Raw genomic sequence first — 23,115 nt, 5'->3', positions numbered from 1 at the left:
AAACCTCAAAAAAAAAAGAACAAGAAGCAGTACCTACTGCCAGGGACATACTCAATATGGACATTAGTACGATGTCAGAACTAGAGTTCAGAAACATGATTTTTAAAGATACTAGCTGGGCTTGAAAAAAGCATGGAAGTTATTACAGAAACCCTTTCTGGAGAAATAAAAGAACTAAAACCTAACCAAGTTGATATCAAAAAGGCTATTAATGAGGTGCAATCAAAAAGGGGGGCACTAACTGCTAGGATAAATGAGGCAGAAGAGAGAATAGGTGATATAGAAGACCAAATGATGGACAATAAAGAAGCTGAGAAAAAGAGAGAGAAACAACTACTGGATCACGAGGGCAGAAATTGAGAGATAAGCAATACCATAAGACAAAACAACATTAGAATAATTGGGATCCCAGAAGAATAAAGAGAGAGGGGGGCAGAAGGTATATTGGAGCAAATAATGGCAGAGAACTTCCCTAATGTGAGGAAGGAAACAGGCATCAAAATCCAGGAGGCACAGAGAATCCCTCTCAAAATCAATAAAAATAGGTCAACACCCCAACATCTACTAGTAAAACTTACGAGTCTCAGAGACAAAGAGAAAATGCTGACAGCAGCTTGGGAGAAGAGATCTGTAAACTAAAATGGTAGAAACATTAGATTGGCAGCAGACATGTCCACAGAGACCTGGCAGGCCAGAAAGGACTGGCATGATATATTCACAGCACTAAATGAGAAAAATATGCAGTCAAGAATACTATATCCAGTTAGGCTGTCACTGAAAATAGAAGGAGAGATAAAAAGCTTCCAGGATAAATAAAAACTAAAGGAATTTGCAAAAACAAAACCAGCCCTACAAGAAATATTGAAAGTGGTCCTCTGAGCAAAGAGAGAGCCTGAAAACAACATACACCAGGAAAGAACACAGACAATATACAGTAACAGTCACCTTACAGGCAATACAATGGCACTAAATTCATATCTTTCAATAGTTACCCTGAATATAAAAGGGCTAATGCCATAATCAAAAGGCACAGGCTATCAGATTGGATTAAAAAACAAGACCAATAGATATGCTGTCTGCAAGAGACTCATTTTAGACTCAAAGACACCCCCAGATTGAAAGTGAGGGGGTGGAAAAATATTTACCATGCTAATGGACACCAAAAGAAAGCTGAGGTGGCAATCCTTATATCAGAAAAATTAGATTTTAAACCAAAGACTGTAATAAGAGATGAGGAAGGACACTATAGCATACTTAAAGGGTCTATCCAACAAGAAGATCTAACAATTGTAAATATCTATGCCCCTAACATGGGAACAGCCAATTATATAAGGCAATTAATGACAAAAGCAAAGAAACACATTGACAACAATACAATAATAGTGGGGGACTTTAACACCCCCCTCAGTGAAGTGGACAGATGATCCAAGCAAAAGATCAACAAGGAAATAAAGACTTTAAACGACACACTGGACCAAATGGACTTCACAGACATATTCAGAACATTCCATTCCAAAGTAACGGAATGCACATTCGTCTCTAGTGCCCAGGGAACATTCTCCAGAATAGATCACATCCTTGGTCACAAATCAGGTCTCAACTGGTACCAAAAGATTGGGATCATTCCCTGCACATTTTCAGACCACAGTGCTTTGAAACTAGAACTCAATCACAAGAGGAAAGTCGGAAAGAACTCAAATATATGGAGGCTAAAGAGCATCCTACTAAAGAATGAATGGGTCAACCAGGAAATTAAAGAAGAATTTAAAAAAATTCATGGAAACAAATGAAAATGAAAAGACAACTGTTCAAAATCTTTGGGATGCAGCAAAGGCAGTCCTAAGAGGAAAGTATATAGCAATACAAGTCTTTCTCAAGAAACAAGAAAGGTCTCAAATACACAACCTAACCCTACACCTAAAGGAGCTAGAGAAAAAGCAGCAAATAAAGCCTAAATCCAGCAGGAGAAGAGAAATAATAACGATCAGAGCAGAAATCAATGAAATAGAAAGAACAGTAGAACAGATTAACGAAACTAGGAGCTGGTTCTTTGAAAGAATTAAGAAGATTGATAAACCCCTGGCCAGACTTATCAAAAAGAAAAGAGAAATGACCCAAATAAACAAAATTATGAATGAAAGAAGAGAGATCACAGTCAACGCCAAAGAAATACAAACAATTATAAGAACATATTATGAGAAACTCTATGCCAGCAAATTAGATTACCTGGAAGAAATGGATGCATTCCTAAAGATGTATCAACTACCAAAACTGAAACAGAAAGAAATAGAAAACCTGAACAGACCTATAACCACTAAGGAAATTGAAGCAGTCATCAAAAATCCCCCAACAAACAAAGGCCCAGGGCCAGATGGCTTCCCAGGAGTATTCTACCAAACATTTCAAGAAGAATTAATACCTATTCTTCTGAAACTGTTCCAAAAAATAGAAATGGAAGGAAAACTTATAAACTCGTTTTATGAGGCCACCCTTACCTTGATCCCCAAACCAAAGACCCATCAAAAAGAGAATTACAGACCAATATCCTTGATGAACATGGATACAAAAATTCTCACCAAAATACTACCCAATAGGCTCCAACAGTAAATTAAAAGGATTATTCACCACGACCAAGTGGAATTTATCCCTGGGCTGCTAGGTTGGTTCAGCATCTGCAAATCAATCAATGTGATACAATACATTAACAAAAGAAAGAACAAGAATCATATGATCCTCTCCATAGATGCAGAAAAAGCATTTGACAAAGTACAGCATCCTTTCTTGATCAAAATTCTTCAGACTATATGCATAGAGGATACATACCTCAATATCATAAAAGCCATCTATGAAAAACCTGCAGCAAATATCATTCTCAATAGGGAAAAACTGAGAGCTTTCCCCCTAAGGTCAAGAACGCAGCAGGGAGGGCGCCTGGGTGGCTCAAATGGTTGGGCGTCTGCCTTCGGGTCAGGTAATGATCCTGGAGTCCTGGGATCGAGTCCCGCATCAGGCTTCCTGCTCCTTGGGATCCTGCTTCTCCCTCTGCCTTTCTCTCTCTCTGCCTCTCTCTCTCTCTCTCTCTCTCTCTGTCTCTCATGAATAAATAAATAAAATCTTTAAAAAAAAAAAGAACGCAGCAGGAATGTCCACTATCACCACTTCTATTCAACATAAGATAAGGAGTCCTAGCCACAGCAGACAACAAAAAGAAATAAAAGGGGTCCAAATTGGCAAAGAAGAAGTCAAACTCTCACTGTTTGCAGATGATGTGATACTTTATGTGGAAAACCCAAAAGACTCCACCCCAAAACTGCTAGAACTCATACAGGAATTTAGCAAAGTGGCAGGATATAAAATCAATGCACAGAAATCAGTGGCCTTCCTATACACCAACAACAAGACAGAAGAAAGAGAAATTAAGGAGTCAATCTCATTGACAATTGCACCCAAAACCATAAGATACCTAGGAATAAATCTAACCAAAGAAGCAAAAGATCTGTACTCAGAAGACTATAAAATACTCATGAAAGAAATTGAGGAAGACACAAAGAAATGGAAAAATTTTCCATGCTCATGGATTGGAAGAACAAATATTGTGAAGATGTCAATGCTATCTAGAACAATCTACACATTCAATGCAATCCCCATCAATATACCATCCAGTTTTTCAAAGAAATGGAACAAAGAATCCTAAAATTTGTATGGAACCAGAAAAGACCCCGAATAGCCAGAGGAATATTGAAAAAGCAAAGCAAAGCTGGCGGCATCACAATTCTGGACTTCCAGCTCTATTACAAAGCTGTCATCATCAAGACAGTATGGTACTGGCACAAAAACAGACACATAGATCAAAGGAACACAATAGAGAGCCCAGAAATGGACCCTCAACTCTCTGGTCAACTAATCTTTGACAAAACAAGAAAGAATGTCCAATGGATAAAAATCTCTTCAACAAATGGTGTTGGGCAAATTGGACAGCCACATGTAAAAGAATGAAACTGGACCATTTCCTTACACCATACACAAAAATAGACTCCAAATGGTTGAAAGACCTAAATATGAGACAGGAGTCCATCAAAATCCTAAAGGAGAGCACAGGCAGCAACTTCTTTGACCTCAGCAATTTCTTCCTAGAAACATCGCCAAAGGCAAGGGAAGAAAGGGCAAAAATGAACTATTGGGATTTCATCAAGATAAAAAGCTTTTGCACAGCAAAGGAAACAGTCAACAAAACCAAAAGACAACTGACAGATTGGGAGAAGATATTTGCAAATGACATCTCAGATAAAGGTCTCATATCCAAAATCTATAAAGAAGTTATCAAACTCAACACCCAAAGAACAAATAATCCAATCAAGAAATGGGCAGAAGACGTGAACAGACATTTTTCCAAAGAAGACAACCAAATGGCCAACAGACACATGAAAAAGTCCTCAATATCGCTCAGCATCAGGGAAATCCAAATCAAAACCTCAATAAGATACCACCTCACACCAGTCAGAAAGGCTAAAATTAACAAGGAAGGAAACGACAGATTTTGGTGGGGATGTGGAGAAAGGGGAACCCTCCTACACTGTTTGTGGGAATGCAAGCTGGTGCAACCACTCTGGAAAACAGTATGGAGGTTCCTCAAAAAGTAGAAAATAGAGCCACCATACAATCCAGCAACTGCACTACTGGGTATTTACCCCGAAGATACAAATGTAGGGATCCACAGGGGTATGTGCACCCCGATGTTTATAGCAGTAATGTCCACAATAGCCAAACTGTGGAAAGAGCCAAGATGTCCATCGACAGATGAATGGATAAAGAAGAGGTGGTATATATATACAATGGAATATTATGCAGCCATCAAAAGGAATGAGATCTTGCCATTTGCAACAACGTGGATGGAACTGGAGGGTGTTATGCTGAGCGAAATAAGTCAATCAGAGAAAGACATGTATCATATGACCTCACTGATATGAGGAATTCTTAATCTCAGGAAACAAACTGAGGGTTGCTGGAGTGGGGGGGATGGGAAGGATGGAGTGGCTGGGTGATAGACATTGGGGAGGGTATGTGCTATGGTGAGCGCTGTGAATTGTGCAAGACTATTGAATCACAGATCTGTACACCTGAAACAAATAATGCCATACATGTTAAGAAAAAAAAAAAAGAAGATAGTGGAAGGGGAAGAATGAAGGGGAGAAACTTGGAGGAGGAGATGAACCATGAGAGACGATGGACTCTGAAAAACTAACTGAGGGTTCTAGAGGGGAGGGAGTGGGAGGATGTGTTAGCCTTCTGATCGGTATTAAAGAGGGGACGTTCTGCATGGAACACTGGGTGTTATGCACAAACAATGAATCACGGAACACTACATGAAGAACTAATGATGTAATGTATGGTGATTAACATAACAATAAAAATAAAAAAACTGGTAAGATAAAAAAGTACATGAAATAACAAATGTTGATGAGGATGTGGAAAAAAGGGCACCCTTGTGCACTGCTGGTGAGAATATAAATTGGTACCACCGCTGTGGATAACAGCATAGAGGTTCTTCAAAAAAGTAAAATAAAGCTACCATATGAGCCACTAATCTCACTACTGAGTATATATCCAATGAAAATGAAAACAGGATCTTGTTCAGTTATCTTCACTCCCATGTTCATTAAAGCATTATTCATTCTACCCAAGATATGGAAACAACCGAAGTGTCCATCAATGGATGAATGGATAAATAAGAGATGAGATCGTTAGATAGATGATACATAGATAGATGATAGATGATAGATAGATAGATAGATAGATAGATAGATAGATGAAAGATATTGATAAATAGATAAATAATGATAGATAAATAATATATAGATTGATATTCCCTCCAACTGATATTATTCAGCCATTAAAAAGAAGGAAAACTGCCATTTTTAGCAACATGGATGGAACGTAAGGGAATTATACTATATTAAATAAATCAGACCAAGAAAGATAAATACTGTATGATATTACTTTTATGTAGAAACTAAGAAAGCTGAACTCATAGAAACAGAAAGGAGAGTTCTGGTTACCAGGGCCTGAGTGGTGGAGAATGGGGAGATATTGGGCAGAACACAAGCTTTCAGTTTTTAGATGAATAGATTCTGGGGAACTAATGTACAGCATGGTGATTATAGTTAATTATACTGTATTATGTACTTGAACGTTGATAAAGAGTTGATCTTAAATGTTCTCACCACAAAAAAAGAAATTTTGTAAGGTGATAGAAGTATGAGCTTCTCTTATGGTAGCTATCCTATATCAATGCATGCTAATTAATATATAAATTAACACATTGTACACCTTAAACTTACACAATGCTATCTGTCAATTATATTTCAATAAAGCTGAAAAAATTTAAAGAAGAATTAACACCAATCCTTCTCAAACTCTTAAAAAATATAAAGGGAAAGAACACTTCCAAACTCATCCTATGAGACTTGTATACCCTGATACTGATACTACAGCTTTATAGAATCAGACTACAACTCTTCCATTGGATCTTCCAGTCTGCTGGCATATCCTGAATATATATCTTCATTACTCTGTTTCTATGGAGTACCCTGACTAATACAGATTTTGGTACCATGAAGTAGAGTGCTAACATAAGAAATAACTAATAATGTGGAATTGATTTTGAAACTGAGTAATGGATAAAAGCCAGGAGTTTTTTTTTTTTTAAGATTTTATTCATTCGACAGAGAGAAAGACAGCCAGAGAGGGAACACAAGCTGGGGGAATGGGCAGAGGGAGAAGCAGGCTTCTTGCAGAGCAGGAGCCCAACACGGGGCTCCATCCCAGGACCCTGAGCCGAAGGCAGACACTTAATGACTGAGCCACTCAGGCGCCCCGAAGCCAGAAGAGTTTTAAGGCTGATATATTTAAAAAAAAAAAAAAGCCTAGATTACCCTGGAGAAATTATTGGTAGAAATATGGATTTTAAAGGCCGTCCTAGTGGAGTCTCAAATGGAAATGAGGAACCTGTTATTGGAAATTGGGGGAAAGGTGATCTTTGCTATAAAGTGTCAAGAAACTTGGCTTAATTGTGTTGTAGAGTTTCATGAAAGATAGAACTTGCAAGTTGTGAACTTGAATATTTAGCTGAGGATATTTCTAAGCAAAGTCTTGAAGATGCAATCTGGTTTCTCCTTGCTGCTTGTAGTAAAATACAAAAGATAAGAGAAAAATTGAAGGAGAAATTGAAGCAAGAGGGAACCATAACTTCAATATTTAAATAATTCTTGGCCTATCCACATCACAAGAGAGAGAGTATATTCTGGAGAGAATACTAAAGGTTTGGCTAAATAATCATTCAATAAAGAAATTATGAGTGTGACTCATGGATCTAATCAAACATCCATCTCATCAGAAGGCAGGAATAGAGATGGGGTTATTCTAGCACAAACAATGCTAGCTTGGACTAAAGGGGACACAGCTAGAAAAAAATTAAAGAAGACTGTTGCATGTCTGGGATTCTATAGGGCACGACAATATAACTATTCAACTGCTAACATGCATTACCCTTTAAAAAAAAAAAGGAAAGAATGACTCCAAAAATGATTCAGAGATCAGGAGGGCTGTCAGTCCCACCACAGACCCAGAGGACATAGGTTGAAAATGAGGACAAGACTGTTACCTCCTCAGATGCAGCAGACCAGGCTGTCACAGCCTAAGCCATCAGGGGTGAAGCTACTGCTGAGAGCCTGAGAGGCAGTGCCACCACACAGAGCCAGAGTTGGGCTGCCACCTCAGTGGGCATGTAAGACAAGATCACCACCAAGATAGGTTCAGAGGACAGAGTATTGAAACAAAGAAGATAATTCTAGAGTCTTAAAATCTAATGGAATTTGCCCTGCTAACTTGGACTTACTTGGGAAAAATGACCCAAAGTGTCTTTCTGATTTCTGCCTTTTGGAATGGAAATGTCTATCCTATGCCTGTCTCATCAATGTATTTTAGAAACAAAAACCTCACCTGGTTTTACAAATTAACAGAGGAAGAAAAATTTGGCCTCAGGATAAATCATACTTCAATTCTCACCCATAATTGATTTATGTGATATTGCTAGATGAGATTTGGGACTTGGAGTTGATTTTGGAATGGGTTAAGATCTGGGGAACTGTTGAGATGGAGGTGAATGTATTTTGAATGTGAGAAGGACACAAATTTTGAATGTCCAGAAGGTGGAGAATTATGGAATGAATTGTGTCCCCCCTCCCAATTCACATATTGAATTCCTAATCCCCAGTACCTCAGAATGTGACTGTATTTGGATATAAGGCCATTAAATAGGCTATTCAGTTAAAATGGGGTCATAGGGTGGGCCCTAAAACAATCTGACATGTATCTTTATAAAAAGATTAGGGCACACAAAAACACACAAGTCATGTATATGAACAGAGGAAAGACCATAATAAGACAGAGGAAGAAGACAGCCAAGTACAAGAAAAGAGACCTCAGGAAAAAAAAAAAAGCCCTGTTGACACTTCGATCTCAGACTTCTAATCTTCAGAACTGTGAGAAAATAAATTTCTCCTTTTTAAGTCACCCAATCTACAATACTATGCGATGGCAGCCCTAGCAAACTAATGCAGCCAGGCAAAGACATCAACAGAAAACAAAACTACAGACCAATATCTTTTATGAATATTGATGTAAAAATCCTCAACAAAATATTAGCAAATCAAATTTGACAACATACTAAAAAGATTAAAAGAATTACATAACCTACCATGTGGGATTTATCCTGGTATAGACAGTATGGTTCAACATATAAAAATTAGTCTATGTTATATACCACATTAAAAGAGTCAAGGAAAAATAAAAGACACATAATCATCTCAAATATGCAAAAAAAAGTATTTGACAAAATCCAAGCATTTTTTTTTCCAAACACTTTGATGATAAAAACACTCACATACCAGGAATTAAAAGAAACTACCTCAAAATAATAAACAGCATATATGAAATTTTCCCAACTCACATAATAATGGATGGTGAAAGATTGAAAAATTTTCCTCTAAGATCAGGAACAAGACAGGGATGCCTACTTTTGCCACTGCTATTGAGTACAGTATTGGAATTCTAACCAGGGTAATTAGGCAAGCAAAGGAAATAAATGACATCCAAATTAGAAAGGAAGCTAAAATATTTTCTCTGATTACAGAAGACATGATCTTATATATGAAAAACGCTAAAGATTCCATTAAAATTTTTAGAACTAATAAATTGAACAGAGTTGCAGAATAGAAAATCAGCACACAAAAGTTAGTTAATTCTCTCTAAATTAACAATGGCCTATCCAAAAGTGAAGTAAAGAAGACAATTCAATTTACACTGGCAACAAAAAGAATAAAATACTCAGGAATATACTTAACCAAGGAAGAGAATGACTTGTACACTGAAAACTATAAAACACTACTGAAAGAAATTAAAGAAGACAAAAGTTACTGGAAAGATATCTCATGTTCACAGATTAGATTTAATATTGGAAAGATGTTACTACTACTGAAAAGAATATGCAGATTCAATAAAATTCCTACCAAAATCCCAATGATATTTATTTGGCAAAAAAAGAAAAATCCATGCTAAAATTCATATGGAAACTCAAACACAATATAGAAGAAGAAAAACAGTTGGAAGACCCACTCTTCCTGATTTAAAAATTTACTACACAACACAGTTATCAAAAGAGTGTGGTAGTAGCATGAAGGCAGTCATATAGATTAATAGAACAGGATGAAGAGACCAGAAAATAAAATCCCTTGAATATATGGTCAAATGATTTTCAACAATACCAAGACTATTTATTGGAGAAAAGACAATCTTTCCAACAAATGGTGCTAGGAAAACTGGATGCCCACATGTAAAACAATGAATTTGGACCCTTATATTACACCATATTCCAAAATTAACTAAACATGCATCAAAGACCCAATCATAAAAGCTGAAAGTATTAACTCTTGGAAGAAAACATAGAGGAAAACTTCATGACATTGGATTTGGTGATAATTTTGGGGGTATATCATCAAAAGCATAGACAACAAAAGTATAAATAGATACATTGGACTTAATCAAAATTAGAAACTTTTACATTAAAGGATATCAACAATAAAGTAAAAGGCAACCCTTGGAATGGAAGAAAATATTTGCAAATCATATAAGTAATAATGGATTTATATCCATAATATGTAAAGAACTCCTAAAACTCAACAACAAAACATAAATAACCCAATTAAAAAATGGGAGGGGTGCTTGAGTGGCATCTGCCTTTGGTTCAGGTCATGATCCCAGAGTTCTGGGATCGAGGCCCTCGTCAGGCTTCCTGCTCAGCAGGGAGCCTGCTTCTCCTTCTCCCTCACTGTTCCCCCTGCTTGTGCTCTCTCGCTCTTTCTGTCAAATAAATAAATAGAAACTTTACATTTCACTTAGCATAATCTCCTCCAGTCCGATCCATGCTGATGTAAAAGTTGGGTATTCATCCTTTCTGATGGCTGAGAAATATTCCATTGTATAAATGGACCACATCTTCTTGATCCATTCATCTGTTGAAGGGCATCTCGGCTCTTTCCAGTTTGGCTATTGCAGACATTGCTGCTAAGAACATTGGGGTGCATATGGCCCTTCTTTTCACTACATCTGTGTCTTTGGGGTAAATACCCAGTAGTGTAATTACTGGGTCATAGGGTAGCTCTATTTTTAATTTTTTGAGGAACCTCCACACTGTTTTCCAAAGTGGCTGTACCAACTTGCATTCCCACCAACAGTGTAAGAGGGTTCCCCTTTCTCTACAACCTCTTCAACATTTATTGTTTCTTGCCTTGTCAATTTTTGCCATTCTAACTGGTGTAAGGTGGTATCTCAATGTGGTTTTGATTTGAATTTCCCTGATGGCTAATGATGATGAACATTTTTTCATGTGTCTGTTAACCATTTGTATGTCTTCTTTAGAGAAGTGTCTGTTCATGTCTTCTGCCAATTTTTTGACTGGACTAATTTTAAATTTTTTTTGAAAAATGGGAAAAAGACATGAATAGACACCTCACCAAAGAAGATACACAAATTGCCATTAAGTATGTGCAAAAATGCTCAACATCACTAATCATTAGAAAAATGAAAATCAAAACTACAAGGAGATGCCATTCCACACTTATTGGAATGGCTACTATAAAAAAAATTACTCATGTTGGCAAGGATGCAGAAAAAATGGAACCCTTGTGCATTGCTGGTAGGAATGTAAAATGATGCAGTAACTATAAAAACAGTATTGTGGTAACAAAAATCACACACATAATTACCATATGATCCAGTGCAATGATTGATATTATGTGTCAACATAACTAGGCTAAAGTATGCCCAGATACTTGGTAAAACATTATTTCTGGGTATGTCTGTGAGGGTGTTTCTAGAAGAAATCAGCATTTCAATCAGTATACTGAGTTAAGAAGAATGCCTTCACCAATGTGGGTGTGCATGATCTAATTCATTGAAAGCCTGAACAGAACAAAAAGACAGAGGAAAGACAATTTTTTTTCTTGAGCCAGGACACCCATTTTCTACTGCTTTCAGACATCAGCAATCCTGGTTTACAGCCTGTTGGACTTAGACCAACTTATAGCATTAGCTGTCATTCTTGGGCCTTTGGACTCAGGATGGAATTCACACCATTGGCTCCCTGGTTCTTAGGACTTCATACCCAGACTGAATTACACTACAACCTTTCCTGGTTCTTCAGCTTGCCAACAGGAGATTGTGGGACTTCTTTGCCTCCATAATTATGTGAGCTAATTCCTATAATAAATGCATATAAAAAAATCACAAAAATAGACCAATAGGACAAAATACAAAACCCAGGAATAAACCCACGATTATATGGACAATTAATCTTTAACAAAGGAGGAAAGAATATGTAAAAAAGAGAGTTCCTTCAACAAATGGTGTTGGGAAAACAGGCATCTACATGCAAAAGGCCACTTTCTTTTACCATACACAAAAATAAACTCAAAATGAATTAGGAACCATGTGAGACCTGAAATGTGAGGTCTGAAACCATAAAAATCCTAGAAGAGAGCACAGGCAGTAGTAATTTCTCTGACATTGGCCATTTTTCTAGATATGTCTCCTGAGGCAAGGGAAATAAAAGTAAAAATAAATTGTTAGGATTACATCAAAATAAAAAGCTTCAGAACAGTGAAGGACACAACCAAGAAAACTAAAAAGCAAATAAGTTTTGGAGGAGTGCTAAGATGACAGCTTGGTAGGAGGGCCCTAGGCTCATCTCCTCCCTCAAACACAACTAGATAACTATCAAATCATTCTGAATATCCAAGAAATCGACCTGAGTAGTGACAGTACAAACTCCATAACTAGAGGGAGAGAAGAGGCCACATTGAGGAAAGTAGGAAATGTGGAGGAGACGTAGTTTGGGGGAGAAATAGATCACAGGTGTTGCAGAAGGGAGGGATCCCTGGTCATGAAGAAAGGTGAAAGAGAAGCACACAGGGGAATGCACAAGAACTCTTCTTTAAACCCATTGACTGGGAAAATAAGAGGGGCTGATTTTTGTGAGTTTTTGTAACCAGTGGTGTTTGAGGACTGGAGTTTTAAAGGTCAGAGAGCTTGACTGGGTTAAAACCCTGAGGGCATTGCCCTGCTCCTAGAGAGAAGGCAGGCAAACAACCCAGGGACCTACTGCACAATCTGAAGAATGCCTAAGGCACACAGAGGAGAGATTTTTCCTGCTTCTTGGAGCACATCTGTGAGAGGTGGCATTCACAGAGATGCCTCTCTGACACAAAAGGGCCAGCGGGCACCATTTCCCATCCATGCCCCTCAGCATAGGTGCAGAGCCACCTACTGTGGGGGGTTTACTCCAACACACTGGCTGCCTACCTTTCTTGCTCCAAGTCACATGCCCCAGTGTGACTGCCCTCCTTGGTCGAATCTGCATCAGTCCCACACAGCAAAACTACTCCCCAGAAAACCAGTGCAGGCCCCCGCCCACAACATGTCAATAAAGTTTGGAGTTTTAAAGTCAGCAGACTTGGCTGGGATAGAGCCCAGAGTGCATTGCGCCACTCCTGGAGATAAGGCAGGTAAACAACGCTGAGACAGACAGTGTGAAAACAACAATCTGAAAAATGACTGGGACACACAGCAGGGAGAATATTTACTCTTCTTGGAGTGCTTCCTTAGAGCAGGAAGCACGGAATCCCCTCTCCAGGGACAAAGGAGCTGGCTGGCACCATTTCCCTCATTTGCCACTCAGCATAACCTTCAGTAAACAGTACAGTGCCTACACCAGCAGCCTACCCTGCTCACGCCAAGTCTTGCCCCTGCCCATGCACTCTGCCAGTACTGCCCTTCTCAGGCAAGTGTGCCTCAGAGGGGCCCTTCCCCAGAAGACCAACAGAAACCCCCACCCCCACCATGTCTCCCAACCAGAGAGTTCTGCAAGTCTTCAGTTCTAGTGGAGGTAGCATCAAGTCTCATTTAACAGGCTCACCAGAGAACACCTAGTTATAATTTGCTACATTCTGGCCAAGATCCAAACACTGCCCACTGCAGGCAAGGAGAGACTGCAGATGACTGGACTGAAGGTTAGGGCAGCAAAAACACAACAGCAGAGTGCATGCAGCACACACAAGACACACTCCCAGGAATTGGATATTATATGACCTTTTCTTCACAAAGTCATTATTCTCAGGAGCAGGAAACAAAACAGGTTTTTCTAACACAGAGAAGAAGATGACAGAGACTTAGACAAAATGTCAAGACAGAGGAATTGATCCCAAATAAAACAACAAATAAGTTCATGACCAAAGATCTAATCAAAACAGATATAAATAATATGCCTGATGGAGAATTTAAAGCAACAATCATAAGGATACTCACTGGGCTTGAGAAAAGAATGGAAGACATCAGTGAGGTCCTTAACACAGAGGTAAAAGGGTTGAAAAACAGAAATGAAAAATGCTATAACATATTAGAAACAGATTGGATATAATATCCACAAAGATGGAAGAAGCAGAGGAACAAATAAGTGATATAGAAGATAAAATAATGGAAAAAAATGAAGCTGAACAAAACAGATTAAGAATTATGGGACAAGAGAATAAACTTACTGAACTCAGTAACTCCATCAAACATAATAGCATTCATATCATAGGACTCTTCGAGTAGAAAGGAAAGACCAAAAGTGACAAAGAAAATAAAAGAACAGAGAAAATCTCTGGAAACAGCATCATAACAAATAATAAAATTACAATAAATACATATCTATCAATAATTATTCTGAATGTAAATGGACTAAACACTCCAATCAAAAGATATCAGATGTCAGAATGTACAAAAAAACAAGACCCATCTCTCTGTTGCCTACAGAAGACTCATTTTATTTTTTATTTTTTAATTAACATATAATGTATTATTTGTTTCAGGGCTACAGGTCTGTTATTCATCAGTCTTAAACAATTCACAGTGCTCACCAGAGCAAATACTCCCCCCAGTGTCTATCATCCAGCCACCCCATCCCTCCTACCCCCAAACACTCCAGAAACCCTCAGTTTGTTTCCTGAGATTAAGAGTATCCTATGGTTTGTTTCCCTCTCTGGTTTCATATTGTTTCATTTTTCCCTCCCTTCCCCTATGCTCCTCTGAAGAGACTCATTTTAAACCTAAAGACACCTACAGATTGAAAGTGAGGGGATGGAGAAACATTTATCAGGCTAATGGATATCAAAAGAAATCCAGAATAACAACACTTATATCAGACAAACTAGATTTTAAACCAAAGACTGTAAGAGATAAAGAAAAGCACTATATGATAATAATGGGAATGATCCAACAACAAGATCTAACAATTGTAAATATTTATGTTCCCAACTTGGGAGCACCTAAGTATGTAAAACAATAACAAACATAAAGGAAATCATTGATGATAATAAAATAGAAGGGGTCTTTAAGACCCCATTTACATCAATGGACAGATCATCGCAGCAGAAAATCAACAAGGAAACAATGGCTTTCAATGACACACTGGACCATATGGACTTAACAGATATATTCAGAACATTTCATCTTAAAGCAGCAGAATATACATTCTCTTTGAGTGTACATGGGATATTCTCCAGAATAGATCACATACTGAGTCACAAACCAGAACTCAACAAGTACAAAAAGATTGAAACCATACCATGCATATTTTCAGACCACAATGTTATGAAACTAGAAATCAACCATAAGAAAAATTTAGAAAGACCAGAGGTATATGGAGGTTAAACAACCTGGTACTAAAAAATGAATGGCTCTACCAGGAAATCAAAGAAGAAATAAAGAAAATACATGGAAACAGGTGGCGGAGCAAGATGGCAGAGGAGTAGGAGACCTGGATTTTGTCCGGTCTCAGGAATTCAGCTGAATAGGGATCAAACCATTCTGAACACCTACGAACTCAACAGGAGATCGAAGAGGAGTAGCAACAACTCTCTGAACAGAGAAGCGACCACTTACTGGAAGGTAGGACGTGCGGAGAAGCGAATCTGAGGCAATATTCGGGAGGATAGACGGTGGGGGAGGGGGCCTCCGTCGGCCGCTTCTGGCAAGTGATAGAGCCATGGAGCACAAAATCGGAAATTTTAGAAGCCGGCTCCGCTGAGGGACGACGCTCCAGTGGCTAAGCAGGGGGTGGAACCCTCGCGGGACAGTGTGGTCTCAGGACCCTCGGGGGTCACAGAAAGACCGGGGGTACCTGAGTACAGCAGAACTCCCAGGTATTGGAGCGGGGAAGCCGGCTGCAGAGACGGAGCCGAGGCGCGGGCTCTCAGCTCGGGGTGTCATAAACTGTGATCTGTGGCCCAGTCGGGCCACTTCTCCTCCAGCAGGGACCCAACAAGCGGCAGAGCCGGGGAGACTCCCCTCCCACCCCAGGGAGGAGTGGCGTGGGAGCGCACCGCAGGGATCTGCTGGGTTTGGAGACTCCACACGGGGTCGTGTGCCAGAGATAGAAATGCTCCTTCACAGGCCGGGTGAGCACGCAGTGCGGCCAGAGACCAGGGAGACGGGAGTGACTGCTTTTCTCTGGGGGTGCACTGAGGAGCAGGGCCCGAGTTCTCAGCTCCTCTGAGTGGAGATTGGGAGGCCACCATTTTTACCCTGGTCCTCCAAAGCTGTACCAGAGCTTGCAGGGAACAAAAGTTCCTGAGAGCAAACCCCAGCAGCTTGCTTAGCTGGGACCGACAAGGGTGGGGCAATTCCGCCTCCGGCAAAGAATTCGGGAACCACGGCAACAGGCCCCTCCCCCAGAAGATCAGCACGAACAGCCAGCAAGCCAAGACCAAGTTTACAGATCAAGGAGAACGGGAGAACACCAGCGCTAGGGGAATACTGCACATAGAATTCATGGCTTTTTTTTTACCATGATTCATTAGTTTTTCAAAGTTAATTTTTTTAACTGTTTTTTTTTTCTTTCTCCCTTTTTCAACCAACATCTTATCAATCCCTTTTTTAAAAAAAAATCATTTTTTATTTTTCATTTTTAGAGTCATATTTTGCCCCTTTGTAGTAGTTACCCTTATTTTTGGCATATATATATATATATAAGTTGTTCTCTCTTTAAAATTTTGAGATACAGTTTCTTCTAAAAGATCAAAATATACCCTAAATCACTAGTGTATGGCTTTGTTCTAGTCTCCTGCCTGATCACATTCTCTCCCTTTTTTTTTTAAATCTTCTTCTTTCTTTTTTCAAATAACTTCTTATCGTATTAATTCCTTTTATAAAATCTTTTATAATTGTCATCTTTACAGTCATCTTCCATCCCTTCATTGTATCAACCCTTATTTTGCACATATATAAGTCTTTCTTCCTTTAAAATTTTAGGAGGCACTTTTTTCTAACAGACCAAAATACGCCCAAAATCTAGTGTGTGGCAGTGATCTATGCACTAGCCTGATCATATTTGATCATATTCGGGTTTTTTTGTGTTGTTCTGTTTTTGTTTTTATCTTTTTCTTTTTGTTTTTTTTTTTTTCTTTCTTTCTTTTCTCTTTCTTTTTTCGTTCTTTCCCTTTCTTTTCCCCTGGTTTAAGGTCTTTTCTGATTTCTATACAGTATATTTGCTGGGGATGTTGTAAACCTGTTAGCATTTTGTTCTCTCATTCATCTATTCTCCTCTGGACAAAATGACAAGATGAAAAAATCACCTCAGCAAAAAGAACAAGAGATAGTACCGTCAGCCAGGGACCTACTCAAACGGACATTAGTACGATGTCAGACATAGAGTTCAGAATCATGACTTTAAAGATACTAGCTGGGCTTGAAAAAAGCATGGAAGTTATTAGAGAAACCCATTCTGGAGAAATAAAAGAACTAAAATTTAACCAAGTCGAAATCAAAAAGGCTATTAATGAGGTACAATAAAAAAAGGGGGCACGAACTGCTAGGATAAATGAGGCAGAAGAGAGAATCAGCGATATAGGAGACCAAATGATGGACAATAAGGAAGCTGAGAAAAAGAGAGAGAAACAACTACAGGATCACGAGGGCAGAACTCGAGAGATAAACGATACGATAAGACAAAACAACATTAGAATAATTGGGATCCCAGAAGAAGAAAGAGAGAGGGGGGCAGAAGGTATATTGGAGCAAATAATGGCAGAGAACTTCCCTAATGTGAGGAAGGAAACAGGCATCAAAATCCAGGAGGCACAGAGAATCCCTCTCAAAATCAATAAAAATAGGTCAACACCCCTACATCTAATAGTAAAACTTATGAGTCTCAGAAACAAACAGAAAATCCTGAAAGCAGCTCAGGAGAAGAGATATGTAACCTACAGTGGTAGAAACATTAGATTGGCAACAGACCTATCCACAGAGACCTGGCAGGCCAGAAAGGACTGGCATGATATATTCAGAGCACTAAATGAGAAAAATATGCAGCCAAGAATACTATATCCAGCTAGGCTCTCATTGAAAATTGAAGGAGAGATAAAAACTTTCCAGGACAAACAAAAACTAAAGGAATTTGCAAACACAAAACCAGCCCTACAAGAAATATTGAAAGGGCTCCTCTAAGCAAAGAGAGAGCCTAAAAGCAGCACAGATCACAAAGGAACAGAGACAATATACAGTAATAGTCACGGTACAGTCAATACAATGGCACTAAATTCATACCTTTCAATAGTTACCCTGAATGTAAATGGGGTAAATGCCCCAATCAAAAGACACAAACTATCAGATTGGATTAAAAACCAAGACCCATCAATATGCTGTCTGCAAGAGACTCATTTTAGACCCAAAGACACCCCCAGATTGAAAGTGAGGGGGTGCAAAACCATTTACCATGCTAATGGACACCAAAAGAAAGCTGGGGTGGCAATCCTTATATCAGACAAACTAGATTTTAAAACAAAGACTGTAATAAGAGATGAGGAAGGACACTATATCCTACTTAAAGGGTCTATCCAACAATACAGTAATAGTGGGGGACTTTAACAGCCCCCCTGACTGAAATGGACAGATCATCTAAGCAAAAGATCAAAAAGGAAATAGAGTTTAAATGACACACTGGACCAAATGGACTTCACAGACATATTCAGAACATTCCATTCCAAAGCAACAGAATACACATTCTTCTCTACTGCCCATGGAACATTCTCCAGAATTGATCACATCCTAGGTCACAAATCACGTCTCAACTGATACCAAAAGATTGGGATCATTCCCTGCATATTTTCAGACCAAAATGCTTTGAAACTAGAACTCAATCACAAGAGGAAAGTCGGAAAGAACTCAAATACATGGAGGCTAAAGAGCATCCTACTAAAGAATGAATGGGTCAACCAGAAAATTAAGGAAGAATTTAAAAAATTCATGGAAAACAATGAAAATGAAAACACAACTGTTCAAAATCTTTGGGATACAGCAAAGGCAGTCCTGAGAAGAATGTATATAGCAATACAAGCCTTTCTCAAGAAACAAGAAAGGTCTCACACACAACCTAACCCTACACCTAAAGGAGCTGGAGAAAGAACAGCAAATAAAGCCTAAACCCAGCAGGAGAAGAGAAATAATAAAGATCAGAGAGAAATCAATGAAATAGAAACCAAAAGAACAGTAGAACAGATCAACGAAACTAGGAGCTGGTTCATTGAAAGAATTCACAAGATTGATAAACCCCTGGCCAGACTTATCAAAAAGAAAAGAGAAATGACCCAAATCAACAAAATCATGAATGAAAGAGGAGAGATCACAACCAACACCAAAGAAATACAAACAATTATAAGAAGATATTATGAGCAACTCTATGCCAGCAAATTAGATACCCTGGAAGAAATGGGTGCATTCCTATAGATGTATCAACTACCAAAATTGAAACAGGAAGAAATAGAAAACCTGAACAGACCTATAACCCTAAGGAAATTGAAGCAGTCATCAAAAATCTCCCAACAAACAAAAGCCCAGGGCCAGATGGCTTCCCAGGGGAATTCTATGAGACATTTCAAGAAGAATTAATACCTATTCTTCTGAAACTGTTCCAAAAAATAGAAATGGAAGGAAAACTTCCAAACTCATTTTATGAGGTCACCATTACCTTGATCCCAAAACCAGACAAAGATCCCATCAAAAAGGAGAATTACAGACCAATATCCTTGATGAACATGGATGCAAAAATTCTCACCAAAATACTAGCCAATAGGATCCAACAGTACATTAAAAGGATTATTCACCACGACCAAGTGGGATTTATCCCTGGTCTGCAAGGCTGGTTCAACATCCGCAAATCAATCAACGTGATACAATACATTAACAAAAGAAAGAACAAGAATCATGTGATCCTCTCCATAGATGCAGAAAAAGCATTTGACAAAGTACAGCATCGTTTCTTGATCAAAACTCTTCAGAGTATAGGGATAGAGGGTACATCCCTCAATATCATAAAATCTATCTATGAAAAACCTACAGCCAATATCATTCTCAATGAGGAAAAGCTGAGAGCTTTTCCCCTAAGGTCAGGAACGCAGCAGGGATGTCCACTATCACCACTGCTATTCAACATAGTATTAGAAGTCCTAGCCACAGCAATCAGACAACAAAAAGAAATCGAAGGCATCTAAATCGGCAAAGAGGAAGTCAAACTCTCACTCTTTGCAGATGATATGATACTGTATGTGGAAAACCCAAAAGACTCCACCCCAAAACTGCTAGAACTCATACAGGAATTCAGTAAAGTAGCAGGATATAAAATCAATGCACAGAAATCAGTGGTATTCCTATACACCAACAATAAGACAGAGGAGAGACAAATCAAGGAGTTGATCCCATTTACAATTGCACCCAAAACCATAAGATACCTAGGAATAAATTTAACCAAAGAGACAAAGGATCTGTACTCAGAAAAGTATAAAATACTCATGAAAGAAATTGAAGAAGACACAAAGAAATGGAAAAACGTTCCATGCTCATGGATTGGGAGAACCAACATTGTGAAGATGTCAATGCTACCTAGAGCAATCTACACATTCAATGCAATCCCCATCAAAATACCATCCACTTTTTTCAAAGAAATGGAACAAATAATCCTAAAATTTGTATGGAACCAGAAGAGACCCCGAATAGCCAGAGGAATATTGAAAAAGAAAAGCAAAGCTGGTGGCATCACAATTCCAGACTTCCAGCTCTATTACAAAGCTATCATCATCAAGACAGTATGGTACTGGCACAAAAACAGACACATAGATCAGTGGAACAGAATTGAGATTCCAGAAATGGACCCTCAACTCTATGGTCAACTTATCTTTGACAAAGCAGGAAAGAATGTCCAATGGAAAAAAGACAGTCTCTTCAACAAATGGTGTTGGGAAAATTGGACAGCCACATGCAGAAGAATGAAACTGGACCATTTCCTTACACCACACACAAAAATAGACTCCAAATGGTTGAAAGACCTAAACGTGAGACAGGAGTCCATCCAAATCCTAAAGGAGAACACAGGTAGCAACCTCTTCGACCTCAGCCGCAGCAACTTCTTCCTAGAAACATCGCCAAAGGCAAGGGAAGCAAGGGCAAAAATGAACTATTGGGATTGCATCAAGATAAAAAGCTTTTGCACAGCAAAAGAAACAGTCCACAAAACTAAAAGACAACCAACAGAATGGGAGAAAATATTTGCAAATGACATATCAGATAAAGGGTTAGTATCCAAAATCTATAAAGAACTTATCAAACTCAACACCCAAAGAACAAATAATCCAATCAAGAAATGGACAGAAGACATGAACAGACATTTTTCCAAAGAAGACATCCAAATGGCCAACAGGCACATGAAAAAGTGCTCAACATCGCTCAACATCAGGGAAATCCAAATCAAAACCTCAATGAGATACCACCTCACACCAGTCAGAATGGCTAAAATTAACAAGTCAGGAAACGAGAGATGTTGGCGGGGTTGTGGAGAAAGGGGAACCCTCCTACACTGTTGCGGGGAATGGAAGCTGGTGCAACCCCTCTGGAAAACAGTATGGAGGATCTTCAAACAGTTGAAAATAGAGCTACCCTACGATCCAGCAATTGCACTACTGGGTATTTACCCCAAAGATACAAATGTAGGGATCCGAAGGGGTACGTGCACCGCAATGGTTATAGCAGCAATGTCCACAATAGCCAAACTGTGGAAAGAGCCAAGATGTCCATTGACAGATGAATGGTCAAAGAAGAGGTGGTATATATACACAATGGAATATTATGCAGCCATCAAAAGAAATGAGATCTTGCCATTTGCAATGACGTGGATGGAACTGGAGGGTGTTATGCTGAGTGAAATAAGTCAATCCGAGAAAGACATATATCATATGACCTCACTGATATGAGGAATTCTTAATCTCAGGAAACAAACTGAGGGTTGCTGGAGTGGTGGGGGGTGGGAGGGATGGGGTGGCTGGGTGATAGATATTGGGGAGGGTATGTGCTATGGTGAGCACTGTGAATTGTACAAGACTGATGAATCACAGATCTGTACTTCTGAAAAAAATAATGCAACATATGTTAAGAAAAAAGAAAAAGAAGCAGATAGCAGGTGGGGAAGAATGAAGGGGAGTAAGTCAGAGGGGGAGACCAACCATGAGAGACGATGGACTCTGAAAAACAAACTGAGGGTTCTAGAGGGGAGGAGGGTGGGGGGATGGGTTAGCCTGGTGATGGGCATTAAAGAAGGCACATTCTGCGTGGAGCACTGGGTGTTATGCACAAACAATGAATCATGGAACACTACATGAAGAACTAATGATGTAATGTATGGTGATTAACATAACAATAAAAATTTTTTTAAAAATAGAAAAAAAAGAAAATACATGGGAACAAATGAAAATGAATACATGACAGTCCAAAACCTTTGAAATGTAGCAAAAGTGCCCCTAAAATTGAAGTATATAACAATACAGTCCTAACTCAAGAAGCAGGAAAAATCTCAAATAAATAACCTAACCTTACACCTAAAGAAGCTATAAAAAGAAAAAACAAAAAAACCCAAACCCAGGAAAAAGAAGGAAATAATAAAGATTAGAGCAGAAATAAATGATACATACAGAAAAAAGAAATCAGTAGAACAGGTCAGTGAAACCAAGAGATGATTCTCTGAAAAAAAATTAATAAAATTGATAAACCCCCAGCCAGACTTATCAAAAAGAAAAGGGAAAGAACCCAAATAAATAAAATCACGAATCAGAGAAAAAATAACAACAAACACCACAGAAATACACACAATTATAAGAGAATATTATGAAAGACAATATGCCAACAAATTGGACAAGGTGGAAGAAATAGAAGAATGAAACAGGAAGAAATAAAAAACTTGAAAAGACTTATAAGCAGCAAAGAAATTGAATCAGTAATCAAAAACTCCCAACAAACAAAAGTCCAGGGCCAAATTGTTCACATATGAATTCTACCAAACAAGTAAAGAAGAGTTAAAACCTGTTTTTTCTCAAACTGTTCCAAAAAAGAAAAATGCTAGGAAAACTTTCAAATTCATTGTGAGACCAGCATTACCCTGATACCAAAACCAGACAAAGATTCCACTAACAAAGAGAACTACAG

Source organism: Zalophus californianus, chromosome X (genome assembly GCF_009762305.2).
Source record: "Zalophus californianus isolate mZalCal1 chromosome X, mZalCal1.pri.v2, whole genome shotgun sequence".
Taxonomy (NCBI): domain Eukaryota; kingdom Metazoa; phylum Chordata; class Mammalia; order Carnivora; family Otariidae; genus Zalophus; species Zalophus californianus.
Note: the sequence above shows the minus strand (reverse complement) of the source record.